This window comes from Panulirus ornatus, chromosome 12, assembly GCF_036320965.1.
Source record: "Panulirus ornatus isolate Po-2019 chromosome 12, ASM3632096v1, whole genome shotgun sequence".
Lineage (NCBI taxonomy): Eukaryota > Metazoa > Arthropoda > Malacostraca > Decapoda > Palinuridae > Panulirus > Panulirus ornatus.
This window is the reverse complement of record NC_092235.1, coordinates 15036999-15053017: the sequence shown is the minus strand read 5'-3', so window position 1 is coordinate 15053017 and position 16019 is coordinate 15036999. Positions and strand designations below refer to the sequence as shown.

Below are 16019 nucleotides of genomic sequence, written 5' to 3'. Positions count from 1 at the left end.
CCTTACTACACCTCCACCACTCCTAACTACACCTCCACCACTCCTTACTACACCTCCACCACACTGACTACACCTTCACCATACCTGACTACACCTCCACCACTCCTAACTACACCTCCACCACTCCTAACTACACCTCCACCACACTGACTACACCTTCACCATACCTGACTACACCTCCACCACACTGACTACACCTTCACCACACCTGACTACAACCTCCACCACACCTGACTACACCTTCACCATACCTGACTACACCTCCACCACTCCTGACCACCTCCACCACACCTGACTACACCTTCACCACACCTGACTACACCTCCACCACTCCTGACCACCTCCACCACACCTGACTACACCTCCACCACTCCTAACTACACCTCCACCACTCCTGACCACCTCCACCACACCTGACTACACCTCCACCACTCCTAACTACACCTCCACCACTCCTAACTACACCTCCACCACACCTGACTACAACCTCCACCACTCCTGACCACCTCCACCACACCTGACTACAACCTCCACCACTCCTTACTACACCTCCACCACACCTGACTACAACCTCCACCACACCTGACTATAATTCCACCACACCTGACTATAATTCCACCACACCTGACTATAATTCCACCACACCTGACTATAATTCCACCACACCTGACTATAATTCCACCACACCTGACTATAATTCCACCACACCTGACTACACCTTCACCATACCTGACTACACCTCCACCACTCCTTACTACACCTCCACCACTCCTTACTACACCTCCACCACACCTGACTACACCTTCACCATACCTGACTACACCTTCACCACACCTGACTATAATTCCACCACACCTGACTATAATTCCACCACACCTGACTATAATTCCACCACACCTGACTATAATTCCACCACACCTGACTATAATTCCACCACACCTGACTACACTCCACCACACCTGACTACACCTTCACCATACCTGACTACACCTCCACCACTCCTAACTACACCTCCACCACACCTGACTACACCTCCACCACACCTACTACACCTTCAACACACCTGACTACAACCTCCACCACACCTGACTACACCTTCACCACACCTGACTACACCTCCACCACTCCTTACTACACCTCCACCACACCTGACTACACCTTCACCACACCTGACTACACCTCCACCACACCTGACTATAATTCCACCACACCTGACTACACCTTCACCACACCTGACTATAATTCCACCACACCTGACTACAACCTCCACCACTCCTTACTACACCTCCACCACACTGACTACACCTTCACCATACCTGACTACACCTCCACCACACTGACTACACCTTCACCATACCTGACTACACCTCCACCACACTGACTACACCTTCACCATACCTGACTACACCTTCACCATACCTGACTACACCTTCACCATACCTGACTACACCTCCACCACACCTGACTACACCTTCACCACACCTGACTACACCTTCACCACACCTGACTACACCTTTACCACATCTGACTACACCTTCACCACACCTGACTACACCTTCACCACACCTGACTACACCTTCACCATACCTGACTACACCTTCACCACACCTGACTACACCTCCACCACACCTGACTATAATTCCACCACACCTGACTACACCTTCACCATACCTGACTACACCTCCACCACACTGACTACACCTTCACCACACCTGACTACACCTTCACCATACCTGACTACACCTCCACCACACCTGACTATAATTCCACCACACCTGACTACACCTTCACCACACCTGACTACACCCTCCACCACTCCTTACTACACCTCCACCACACCTGACTACAACCTCCACCACTCCTTACTACACCTCCACCACTCCTGACCACCTCCACCACACCTGACTACACCTTCACCATACCTGACTACACCTCCACCACTCCTGACCACCTCCACCACACCTGACTACACCTTCACCATACCTGACTACACCTCCACCACACTGACTACACCTTCACCATACCTGACTACACCTCCACCACTCCTAACTACACCTCCACCACACTGACTACACCTTCACCATACCTGACTACACCTTCACCATACCTGACTACACCTTCACCACACCTGACTACACTCCACCACACCTGACTACACCTTCACCACACCTGACTACACCTTCACCACACCTGACTACAACCTCCACCACTCCTTACTACACCTCCACCACACTGACTACACCTTCACCATACCTGACTACACCTTCACCACACCTGACTACAACCTCCACCACTCCTTACTACACCTCCACCACTCCTAACTACACCTCCACCACACCTGACTACACCTCCACCACACTGACTACACCTTCACCATACCTGACTACACCTTCACCATACCTGACTACACCTCCACCACACCTGACTACACCTCCACCACACTGACTACACCTTCACCATACCTGACTACACCTCCACCACTCCTGACCACCTCCACCACACCTGACTACACCTTCACCACACCTGACTACAACCCCACCACACCTGACTACACCTTCACCACACCTGACTACACCTCCACCACACCTGACTACACCTCCACCACACCTGACTACACTCCACCACACCTGACTATAATTCCACCACACCTGACTACACCTTCACCACACCTGACTACAACCTCCACCACTCCTAACTACACCTCCACCACACCTGACTATAATTCCACCACACCTGACTACACCTTCACCATACCTGACTACACCTCCACCACACTGACTACACCTTCACCACACCTGACTATAATTCCACCACACCTGACTATAATTCCACCACACCTGACTATAATTCCACCACACTCTAACCACACCTGACTACACCTCCACCAAACACTGACTACACTCCACCACTCCTAACTACACCTCCACCACACCTGACTACACCTTCACCACACCTGACTACACCTCCACCACACCTGACTACACCTTCACCACACCTGACTACACCTTCACTACACCTGATTACACCTCCACCACACCTGACTACACCACCACACCTGACTACACCTCCACCACACCTGACCACACCTTCACCACACCTGACTACACCTTTACCACACCTGACTACACCTTCACCACACCTGACTACTCCTCTACCACTCGTGACTTCACCTCCATCACACCTGACTACACCTCCACCACACCTGACTACACCTTCACCACACCTGACTACACCACCACACCTGACTACACCTCCACCACACCTGACTACACCCTCACCACTCCTAACTACACCTTCACCACACCTGACTACACCTTTACCACACCTGACTACACCTTCACACCTGACTACAACCCCACCACACCTGACTACACCTTCACCACACCTGACTACACCTCCACCACACCTGACTACACCTCCCACCCTGGCCTGTGTCCAGTTCCTTATACTACTCTCCCCTCACTCACCCACAACTCTGCGCCCCTCCCCTCTCCTCCCATTTTCTAAATCAGCCCCATATCCTGAAGTGGCCATTACCTGCCTCCTCCTCTTCCTTCACACACCGATCCTCACACTGCTTCCAGTAGCAAGAGACCACCCTCTCCTTCAGACCACAGCTTCCAGTAGCAAGAGACCACCCTCTCCTTCAGACCCCAGCTTCCAGTAGCAAGAGACCACCCTCTCCTTCAGACCCCAGCTTCCAGTAGCAAGAGACCACCCTCTCCTTCAGACCTCAGCTTCCAGTAGCAAGAGACCACCCTCTCCTTCAGACCCCAGCTTCCAGTAGCAAGAGACCACCCTCTCCTTCAGACCCCAGCTTCCAGTAGCACAAGAGACCACTCTCTCCTTCAGACCCCAGCTTCCAGTAGCACAAGAGACCACCCTCTCCTTCAGACCCCAGCTTCCAGTAGCACAAGAGACCACCCTCTCCTTCAGACCCCAGCTTCCAGTAGCACAAGAGACCACCCTCTCCTTCAGACCTCAGCTTCCAGTAGCAAGAGACCACCCTCTCCTTCAGACCCCAGCTTCCAGTAGCAAGAGACCACCCTCTCCTTCAGACCCCAGCTTCCAGTAGCAAGAGACCACCCTCTCCTTCAGACCCCAGCTTCCAGTAGCAAGAGACCACCCTCTCCTTCAGACCCCAGCTTCCAGTAGCACAAGAGACCACCCTCTCCTTCAGACCCCAGCTTCCAGTAGCACAAGAGACCACCCTCTCCTTCAGACCCCAGCTTCCAGTAGCAAGAGACCACCCTCTCCTTCAGACCCCAGCTCCCAGTAGCACAAGAGACCACCCTCTCCTTCAGACCCCAGCTTCCAGTAGCAGGAGACCACCCTCTCCTTCAGACCCCAGCTTCCAGTAGCACAAGAGACCACCCTCTCTTCAGGCCCCAGCTTCCAGTAGCAAGAGACCACCCTCTCCTTCAGACCCCAGCTTCCAGTAGCAAGAGACCACCCTCTCCTTCAGGCCCCAGCTTCCAGTAGCAAGAGACCACCCTCTCCTTCAGGCCCCAGCTTCCAGTAGCAATAGACCACCCTCTCCTTCAGACCCCAGCTTCCAGTAGCACAAGAGACCACCCTCTCCTTCAGGCCCCAGCTTCCAGTAGCAAGAGACCACCCTCTCCTTCAGACCCCAGCTTCCAGTAGCACAAGAGACCACCCTCTCCTTCAGACCCCCCCATGCCTCTTACTGCCCCCCCCCCCCCCCCCCTTCATTGCCCCAGCCCCCGTAGAGGCCTCTTTTGGGTTCATGACCCCGGACATTACGGGTGACTGCTGGGGGTCTGGCCTCCCCAGATACTGGGGAAAGGTACGTACGTGGCTGGGGGAGGTCTGGTCTGTTGTGGTCACTGTTGTCCAGGCGCCTTACCGTTATTGGATGTCTGTCCTCCGTTATCCTTCCGTTATCCTTCCGTTACCCTCCGTTACCTCCCGTTATCCTCCGTTACTCTCCGTTATCCTTCCGTTGCCCTCTATTACGTCCCGTTACCCTCCGTTACCTCCCATTATCCTTTCGTTGCCCTCCGTTATCCTCCCGTTACCCTCCGTTATCCTTCTCTTACCCTCCGTTGTCCTTCCGTTACCCTCCGTTATCCTTCCGTTATCCTTCCGTTACCCTCCTTTATCCTTCCGTTGCCCTCCGTTATCCATCCGTTACCCTCCGTTATCCATCCGTTATCCTTCCGTTATCCTTCCGTTACCCTCCGTTATCCTTCCGTGGATGTCTCCTTCCATTCCCAAGACGTGCGTGTGTGTGTGTTCTTCCCACCTGTGTACTGTGTGTCCCTCACACTGGATCATGAGGGTCCTCCCACACCCACAGTGGCGTCCTCCCACACCCACAGTGGCGTCCTCCCACACCCACAGTGGCGTCCTCCCACACTCACAGTGGCGTCCTCCCACACCCACAGTGGCGTCCTCCCACACCCACAGTGGTGTCCTCCCACACCCACAGTGGCGTCCTCCCACACCCATAGTGGCGTCCTCCCACACCCACAGTGGCGTCCTCCCACACCCATAGTGGCGTCCTCCCACACCCATAGTGGTGTCCTTCCAAACCCACAGTGGCGTCCTCCCACACCCATAGTGGTGTCCTCCCACACCCACAGTGGCGTCCTCCCACACCCATAGTGGTGTCCTCCCACACCCACAGTGGCGTCCTCCCACACCCACAGTGGCGTCCCTCCCCAAGGCTCCACCCACAGTGGCGTCCTCCCACACCCATAGTGGTGTCCTCCCACACCCACAGTGGCGTCCTCCCACACCCATAGTGGTGTCCTCCCACACCCATAGTGGTGTCCTCCCACACCCACAGTGGCGTCCTCTCACACCCATAGTGGCGTCCTCCCACACCCACAGTGGCGTCCTCCCACACCCATAGTGGTGTCCTCCCACACCCACAGTGGCGTCCTCCCACACCCATAGTGGTGTCCTCCCAAACCCACAGTGGCGTCCTCCCACACCCACAGTGGCGTCCTCCCACACCCACAGTGGCGTCCTCCCACACCCACAGTGGCGTCCTCCCACACTCACAGTGGCGTCCTCCCACACCCACAGTGGCGTCCTCCCACACCCACAGTGGCGTCCTCCCACACCCACAGTGGCTTCCTCCCACACCAACAGTGGTATCCTCCCACACCCACAGTGGCTTCCTCTCACACCCACAGTGGCGTCCTCACACACCCACAGTGGCGTCCTCCCAGACCCACAGTGGCGTCCTCCCACACCCACAGTGGCGTCCTCCCACACCCACAGTGGCGTCCTCCCACACCCACAGTGGCGTCCTCCCACCCACAGTGGCGTCCTCCCACACCCACAGTGGCGTCCTCCCACACCCACAGTGGTGTCCTCTCACACCCACAGTGGCGTCCTCTCACACCCACAGTGGTGTCCTCTCACACCCACAGTGGCGTCCTCTCACACCCACAGTGGCGTCCTCCCACACCCACAGTGGCGTCCTCCCACACCCACAGTGGCGTCCTCCCACACCCACAGTGGCGTCCTCCCACACCCACAGTGGTGTCCTCCCACACCCACAGTGGCGTCCTCTCACACCCACAATGGCGTCCTCCCACACCCACAGTGGCGTCCTCCCACACCCACAGTGGCGTCCTCCCACACCCACAGTGGCGTCCTCTCACACCCACAGTGGCGTCCTCCCACACCCGCAGTGGCGTCCTCTCACACCCACAATGGCGTCCTCCCACACCCACAGTGGCGTCCTCCCACACCCACAGTGGCGTCCTCCCACACCCACAGTGGCGTCCTCCCACACCCACAGTGGCGTCCTCCCACACCCACAGTGGCGTCCTCCCACACCCATAGTGGCGTCCTCTCACACCCATAGTGGTGTCCTCCCACACCCACAGTGGCGTCCTCCCACCCATAGGTGTTACCGGACTCTGCCTGTTTGGGCCGACACCACAGATGGAAAGTGGGTTGTATCATTGTGAGGACAATCTCGTTAACGAATTTCTCTCGAAAGGCCATCATTTCCCTGCTACTGGAAGTAGCGCAACATTGGAGCTGCAGGAAGTCCTATACATATTATTTATATCATGTAAATATGGATCACAGTGTCTCCCAGCGTCATGGCAGTCTCCACTGATCACACTAGGACAGGGCCTCCAGCCATCCCCATAGTCTGCGTAGTGCCACTCCATCTTATCATGTCCTTCTCGGAGGATCTGAACACCGCCCTAAAACTTGCCATCTCCAGGTCCTCTCTCATTCTTCCCCACTTCCGTCTGTGCCATGTGAAGGGGAATATTTTGCATTCCAGTTTCCAATTCAACTCTGTATTGAAATTATGTTTCGCTACGAGAATGTACAGAGAGAGGGAGAGACTTGATGGAACTTGTCAGATTTACTTAGTAAGTCTTTTTCCGTAACTCTAAGGTATGATTTACATGTAAATGAGACACAGTTTAGATGGATGTCATTTGTAGCGTTGTGTAGCGGAGATGTGTTAAACTGTGACTTATTCCCAGATAGGACTGTGAGCCAGCTGTAGTGTTCGCTGGGGAACGGCAGCAACTTGGTGTGTCGCTGACGTTACGTTGGAGCAAAGGAATTTCATGATATCAGTGTGTCCGTGATGACATCTGTACGCACGTGATGACATCAGTGTGTCCGTGATGACATCTTTACGTACATGACAATGTGTCTGTGATGACATCAGTGTGTCCGTAATGACGTCATTGTGTACGTGGTGATATCTGTGTACGGGATGACATCAGTGAGTCCGTGATGATATCAACGTATCCGTGATATCAGTGTACATGATGACGTCAATGTGTCCGTGATGACATCAGTGTGTACGTGATAACTGCACGTACATGATGACATCAGTGTGTACGTGATGTCATCAGTGTGTACGTGATATATATACGTACATGATGACATCAATGTGTACGTGATGACATCAGTGTGTACGTGATGATATCAGTGTCTGTGATGACATCAGTGTGACCATGATGACATCAGTGTGTCCGTAATGACATCAGTGTGTACATTATGACATCAGTGTGTATATGAAGACATCAGTGCGCCCGTGATGACATCAGTGTGTACATTATGACGTGTCCGTAATGACAGCAGTGTGTACATTATGACATCACTGTGTCCGTAATGACAGCAGTGTGTACATTATGACATCAGTGTGTCCGTATTGACATTAGTGTGTACATTATGACATCACTGTGTCCGTATTGACATTAGTGTGTACATTATGACATCAGTGTGTCCGTATTGACATTAGTGTGTACATTATGACATCACTGTGTCCGTATTGACATTAGTGTGTACATTATGACATCAGTGTGTCCGTATTGACATTAGTGTGTACATTATGACATCACTGTGTCCGTATTGACATTAGTGTGTACATTATGACATCAATGTGTCCGTATTGACATTAGTGTGTACATTATGACATCAGAATGTCCGTAATGACATAAGTGTGTATATTATGACATCAGTGTGTCCGTGATAACATAAGTGTGTATATGATGACATCAGTGTGTATATTATGGCATAAGTGCGTCCGTGATAACATCAGTGTGTACCTGATGACATCAATGTGTCCGTGATGACATCTGCGTGTACATGATGACATCTGTGTGTCCGTGATGACATCTGTACGCACGTGATGACAGTGTGCCCGTGATGACATCTGTACGTACGTGATACCAGTGTGTCCGTGATGACATCAGCCTGTCTGTCATGACGTCAGTATGTACGAGTGGATAGATCCATCCACCCATTCTCAGGGAAGAAAACAGTTATCGCCACAAGGCAATAGACCAAGGGATTGTACCTGACCAGGTATGGTCCATGACCAGGTTATCTGCTGGAGGACAGTACATGGGAAGGACAGATAACAGGAGACCTGATGGTCCATGACCAGGTTATCTGCTGGAGGACAGTACATGGGAAGGACAGATAACAGGAGACCTGATGGTCCATGACCAGATTATCTGCTGGAGGACAGTACATGGGAAGGACAGATAACAGGAGACCTGATGGTCCATGACCAGGTTATATGCTGGAGGACAGTACATGGGAAGGACAGATAACAGGAGACCTGATGGTCCATGACCAGGTTATATGCTGGAGGACAGTACATGGGAAGGACAGATAACAGGAGACCTGATGGTCCATGACCAGGATATCTGCTGGAGGACAGTACATGGGAAGGACAGATAACAGGAGACCTGGTGGTCCATGACCAGGTTATCTGCTGGAGGACAGTACATGGGAAGGACAGATAACAGGAGACCTGGTGGTCCATGACCAGGTTATCTGCTGGAGGACAGTACATGGGAAGGACAGATAACAGGAGACCTAATGGTCCATGACCAGGTTATCTGCTGGAGGACAGTACACGGGAAAGACAGATAACAGGAGACCTGATGGTCCAAGACCAGGTTATCTGCTGGAGGACAGTACATGGGAAGGACAGATAACAGGAGACCTGATGGTCCATGACCAGGTTATCTGCTGGAGGACAGTACATGGGAAGGACAGATAACAGGAGACCTGATGGTCCATGACCAGGTTATCTGCTGGAGGACAACAGTAATCTACAAAGATGGAGACAAGATAGTAAGGCAGAAGGCGTCTCAAAATTGTAGTCAACACAGAAGTTACTAACCCAGGCCCATGGTCGAGGTGTTAGCCTGGCTTATCCAGGCCACGTCTTGACCGCTAGCCATTCGAAATCCAGGTTCGAGACTCATGTGTCTACCGTCTGTGGCCTCGTCTTCTAGCGCGCGTGGGATAAATCGCGACAACATGACACATCATGACACGTCCACGCTACCCTTACGGCCCTTTCTTCCATCTAGTAATGATGTTAAACATCCCTCAGAAGCAAGAGGTGGGTGGGCTCGTTCTTGCTCTTCCGAAAAGGCCAGGGATCCGGCCTGTAATATGGGGTTCTCTGCTCCGCTGACGAACGCCTGTCAACTTGGCCGAGTTTTTCCATGAATATTTGATGCCCCTCGGGCACTCCAGCGATCCAGGAGGATGAGGGATCGTAATTCCTCTCCCTTCCAGATGTTGCATGAGAAGGTCGCACGGGATTCGTTCTCGCGGAGTTTGACTGGCCGCCTGGTGATCTCATGGTGTGTGGGTGGAGTGTGAGACGGATGTTGAAGAAGCAAGAATTGGGGACACCAACTGCTGTGGCGCGACGCTGCTCCAGCTTGAAGCTTGCTGGTACAAAGAGAGGTGCTCCAGCGCACGCCGCTACGGAGGAGCTGACGGGTTACGTAATGTGTATGTTGGTGTGCAGGAAGATGTGGGTCTGGGGAGTGAGGTTGTGTGTGGGGGTTCCAGTGATGTTCGTGTTGTGTAGTGTAGACAACGGTTACGTGGTTCCGGCTTGTGATTTAGTAGTATTTACTGCTTGTTAAGGTCCAGTTCGTGTTTGATATATATATATATATATATATATATATATATATATATATATATATATATATATATATATATATATATGCACTTAGTCGCTGTCTCCCTTGTCAGCGAGGTAGCGCTAGGAAAAGACAACAAAGGCCACAATCGTTCACAGTCTTTAGCTGTCATATGTAACGCACAGAAACCACAGCTCCCTTTCCACATCCAGGCCCCACAAAACTTTCCATGGTTTACCCCAGACGTTTCACATGCCCTGGTTCAATCCATTGACAGCACGTCGACCCCGGTATATCACATCGTTCCAATTCACTCTATTCCTTGCACGCCTTTCACCCTCCTGCATGTTCAGGCCCCGATCACTCAAAATCTTTTTCACTCCATCTTCCCATCTCCAATTTGGTCTCCCACTTCTCGTTCCCTCCACCTCTGACACATATATCCTCTTTGTCAATCTTTCTTCACTCATTCTCTCCATGTGACCAAACCACTTCAAAACACCCTCTTCTGCTCTCTCAACCACACTTTTCATTACCACACATCTCTCTCACTCTTTCATTACTTACTCGATCAAACCACCTCACACCACATATTGTCCTCAAACATCTCATTTCCAGCACATCCACCCTCCTCTGCACAACTCTATCTATAGCCCACGCCTCGCAACCCTATAACATTGTTGGAACCACTATTCCTTCAAACATACCCATTTTTGCTTTTCAAGATAACGTTCTCGACTTCCACATATTTTTCAACGCTCCCAGAACTTTCGCCCCCCTCCCCCACCCTATGATTCTCTTCCTCTTCTATGGTTCCATCCGCTGCCAAATCCACTCTCAGATATCTAAAATACTTCACTTCCTCCAGTTTTTCTCCATTCAAACTTACCTCCCAACTGACTTGTCCCTCAACCCTACTGCACCTAATAACCTTACTCTTATTCACATTTACTCTCAGCTTTCTTCTTTCACACACTTTACCAAACTCGGTCACCAGCTTCTGCAGTTTCTCACACGAATTAGCCACCAGCGCTGTATCATCAACGAACAACAACTGACACTTCCCAAGCTCTCTCATCCACAACAGACAGCATACTTGCCCCTCTTTCCAAAACTCTTGCACTCACCTCCTTAACAACCCCATCCATAAACAAATTAAACAACCATGGAGACATCACGCACCCCTGCTGCAAACCAACATTCACTGAGAACCAGTCACTTTCCTCTCTTCCTACACGTACACATGCCTTACATCCTCGATAAAAACTTTTCGCTGCTTCTACCATTTTACCTCCCAGAACATATATTCTTAATACCTTCCACAGAATATCTCCGTCAACTCTATCATATGCCTTCTCCAGATCCAGAAATGCTACATACAAATCCATTTGCTTTTCTAAGTATTTCTCACATACATTCTTCAAAGCAAACACCTGATCCACACATCCTCTACCACTTCTGAAACCACACTGCTTTTCCCCAATCTGATGCTCTGTACATGCCTTCACCCTCTCAATCAGTACCCTCCCATAAAATTTCCCAGGAATACTCAACAAACTTATACCTCTGTAATTTGAGCACTCACTCTTATCCCCTTTGCCTTTGCCCTAAAATTTAATGATACTCTCTCATCCCAACTCTCATTTGCCCTCTTTTTCGCCTCTTGCACCTTTCTCATGACCTCCTGCCTCTTTCCTTTATACATCTCCCACTCATTTGCATTATTTCCCTGCAAAAATCGTCCAAATGCCTCTCTCTTCTCTTTCACTAATAATCTTACTTCTTCATCCCACCACTCACTACCCTTTCTAATCTGCCCACCTTACGCGCTTCTCATGTGCTTCTCTTGTGCACAAGCTATCACTGCTTCCCTAAATACATCCCATTCCTCCCCCACTCCCCTTACATCCTTTGTTCTCACCTTTTTCCATTCTGTACTCAGTCTCTCCAGGTACTTCCTCACACAGATCTCCTTCCCAAGCTCACTTACTCTCACCACTTTCTTCACCCCAACATTCTCTCTTGTTTTCTGAAAACCCATACAAATTTTCACCTTCGCCTCCTCAAGATAATGATCAGACATCCCTCCAGTTGCACCTCTCAGCATATTAACACACACACACACACACACACACACACACACACACACACATATATATATATATATATATATATATATATATATATATATATATATATATATATATATATATACATACAAATTGCAGGAACGAGATGTTTCGTGATAGAGACTGGTAGGTAAGTTACACAACTTTGAAAATTACGTAACTCAAGTGTGCGTAGGTACGTTAAGCGCCTCTGAAGATTATGTAACGCGAGTGTGCGTAAGTAAGTTACGCATACTCAGTCTTTTTATTGACTGGGAGTTACAGTCTCGTTCAGGAACTCCTGACTCCAGGGGAACTCGCCTTCCCCCGCCCCTGGAAGTATCGCAAGCCCCTGGTTCCAGGGCGGCTCCAGGTAGGTAGAGATCATCAGGAAAGCAGGTGTAGTGTGGGCGATTACCTTGCTCTTGTAGGATTTATGAGTGTGTGGGATTTATGAGTTTGAGATTCTTGTGTTTGTGGGATTTATGTGTTTGATATTTGAGTTTAGGATTTACGTTTGTGGGATTTATGGGTTTGTGAGTTTATGGGATTTATGGTCGTGGTTGGACGAGTGTTTTTGTCAGCCACATATTTGAGCACGAAGGTACGACCCCCTCCCCAGTACAATGGTACGATCCCCTCCCCAGTACAATGGTACAACCCCCTCCCCAGTACAATGGTACGACCCCCTCCCTCCCTCCCTCCCTCCCTCCCCTCAGAACGACGATACAACCCCTGGGTGTGATGGGGGGTGGGTGAGAGGCCTCATAGTGGAGCTGTGGGGCCGTAAAGGTTAACACGACCCAGAGAAACGTGTCGCTCCGGGACCCAGCCTCTCTCTCTCTCTCTCTCTCTCTCTCTCTCTCTCTCTCTCTCTCTCTCTCTCTCTCTCTCTCTCTCTCTCTCTCTCTCTCTCTCTTTTACACACACATACACACACACCCTCGGACCAGGAAATGGCCTGAGGCTCCACTTCCGTAGGCGTCCACGCTGACCGGAAGTGGCACTTCTGCCCGGGCCATATATATATATATATATATATATATATATATATATATATATATATATATATATATGCACAATATAACAGGAATGTCGTGGGCTGTGGTGTGGTCAGAGGCCAGGCTGTTACACATAAGGATTGTACCGTCGTCTACGACTTACTCATGAGTCGTACCGTCGTGCTCAGGTATCGCACCGTCGTGTTCAAGTGGTTAAGTGATACATTGTGTAAGCAGGAACCCGTTTTCCTCGCCATTAAAATGTACTTTGTGTATCAGACTGGAATATATATATGTATATGTATATATATATATATATATATATATATATATATATATATATATATATATATATATATATATATATTATTTATTTGATTTTATTTTGCTTTGTCGCTGTCTCCCGCGTTAGCGAGGTAGCTCTAGGAAACAGACGAAAGAATGGCCCAACACACCCACATACACATGTATATACATACACGTCCACACACGCAAATATACATACCTATACATCTCAACGTATACATATATATACACACACAGACATATACATATATACACTTGTACATAATTCATACTGTCTGTCTTTATTCATTTCCATCGCCACCTCGCCACTAATGAAATAACAACCCCCTCCCCCCTCATGTGCGCAAGGTAGCGCTAGGAAAAGACAACAAAAGCCACATTCGTTCGCACTCAGTCTCTAGCTGTCATGTAATAATGCACCGAAACCACAGCTCCCTTTCCACATCCAGGCCCCACAGAACTTTCCATGGTTTACCCCAGACGCTTCACATGCCCTGGTTCAATCCATTGACAGCACGTCGACCCCGGTATACTACATCGTTCCAATTCACTCTATTCCTTGCACGCCTTTCACCCTCCTGCATGTTTAGGCCCCGATCACTCAAAATCTTTTTCACTCCATCTTTTCACCTCCAATTTATCTCCCACTTCTCCTCGTTCCCTCCACCTCTGAAACATATATCCTCTTGGTCAATCTTTCCTCACTCATTCTCTCCATGTGACCAAACCATTTCAAAATACCCTCTTCTACTCTCAACCACACTCTTTTTCTTACCACACATCTCTCTTACCCTTACATTACTTACTCGATCAAAGCACCTCACACCACATATTGTCCTCAAACATTTCATTTCCAGCACATCCACCCTCCTCCGCACAACTCTATCCATAGCCCACGCCTCGCAACCATATAACATTGTTGGAACCACTATTCCTTCAAACATACCCATTTTTGCTTTCCGAGATAATGTTCTCGACTTCCACACATTCTTCAAAGCTCCCAGAACTTTCGCCCCCTCCCCCACCCTATGATTCACTTCCGCTTCCATGGTTCCATCCGCTGCCAAATCCACTCCCAGATATCTAAAACACTTCACTTCCTCCAGTTTTTCTCCATTCAAACTTACCTCCCAATTGATTTGTCACCTCAATCCTACTGTACCTAATAACCTTGCTCTTATTCACATTTACTCTCAGCTTTCTTCTTTCACACACTTTACCAAACTCAGCCACCAGCTTCTACAGTTTCTCACACGAATCAGCCACCAGCGCTGTATCATCAGCGGGCAACAACTGACTCACTTCCCAAGCTCTCTCATCCCCAACAGACTTCATACTTGCCCCTCTTTCCAAAACTCTTGCATTCACCTCCCTAACAACCCCATCCATAAACGAATTAAACAACCATGGAGACATCACACACCCCTGCCGCAAACCTACATTCACTGAGAACCAATCACTTTCTTCCTACACTTACACATACCTTACATCTTCGATAAAATCTTTTCACTGCTTCTAACAACTTACTTCCCACACCATATATTCTAATACCTTCCACAGAGCATCCCTATCAACTCTATCACATACCTTCTCCAGATCCATAAATGCTACATACAAATCCATTTGCTTTTCTAAGTATTTCTCACATACATTCTTCAAAGCAAACACTTGATCTTCCTCTCATTTGCATTATTTCCCCTTCAAAAATCGTCCAAATGCCTCTCTCTTCTCTTTCACTAATAATCTTACTTCTTCATTCCACCACTCACTACCCTTTCTAATCTGCCCACCTCCCACGCTTCTCATGCCACAAGCATCTTTTGCGCAAGCCATCACTGCTTCCTTAGATACATCCCATTCCTCCCCCACTCCCCTTACGTCCATTGTTCTCACCTTTTTCCATTTTGTACTCAGTCTCTCCTGATACTTCCTCACACGTCTCCTTCCCAAGCTCACTTACTCTCACCACTCTTTTCACCCCAACATTCTTCTTTTCTGAAAACCTCTACAGATCTTCACCTTCGCCTCCACAAGATAATGATCAGACATCCTTCCTGTTGCACCTCTCAGCACACTGACATCCAAAAGTCTCTCTTTCGCGCGCCTATCAATGAACACGTAATCCAATAACGCTTTCTGGCCGTCTCTCCTACTTACATACGTATACTTATGTATATCTCTCTTTTTAA

General features: G+C 49.7%; 1 protein-coding gene across 14 annotated transcripts in view; it reads left to right on the top strand.

Annotated features, from left to right (window-relative positions):
- LOC139751795 (uncharacterized) overlaps positions 1–16019 on the top strand; it is a 1071207-nt gene that overhangs the window by 1007458 nt on the left and 47730 nt on the right. Inside the window, exon 1 of one of the 14 annotated variants that reach the window (XM_071667345.1) lies at positions 9969–10266. The exons of the other annotated variants lie outside the window; for them this stretch is intronic. The gene's annotated coding sequence lies outside the window, so the exon portion shown is untranslated. Of the gene's footprint in view, positions 1–9968; positions 10267–16019 lie in introns of those variants that run through there. 14 annotated transcript variants of the gene reach the window in all.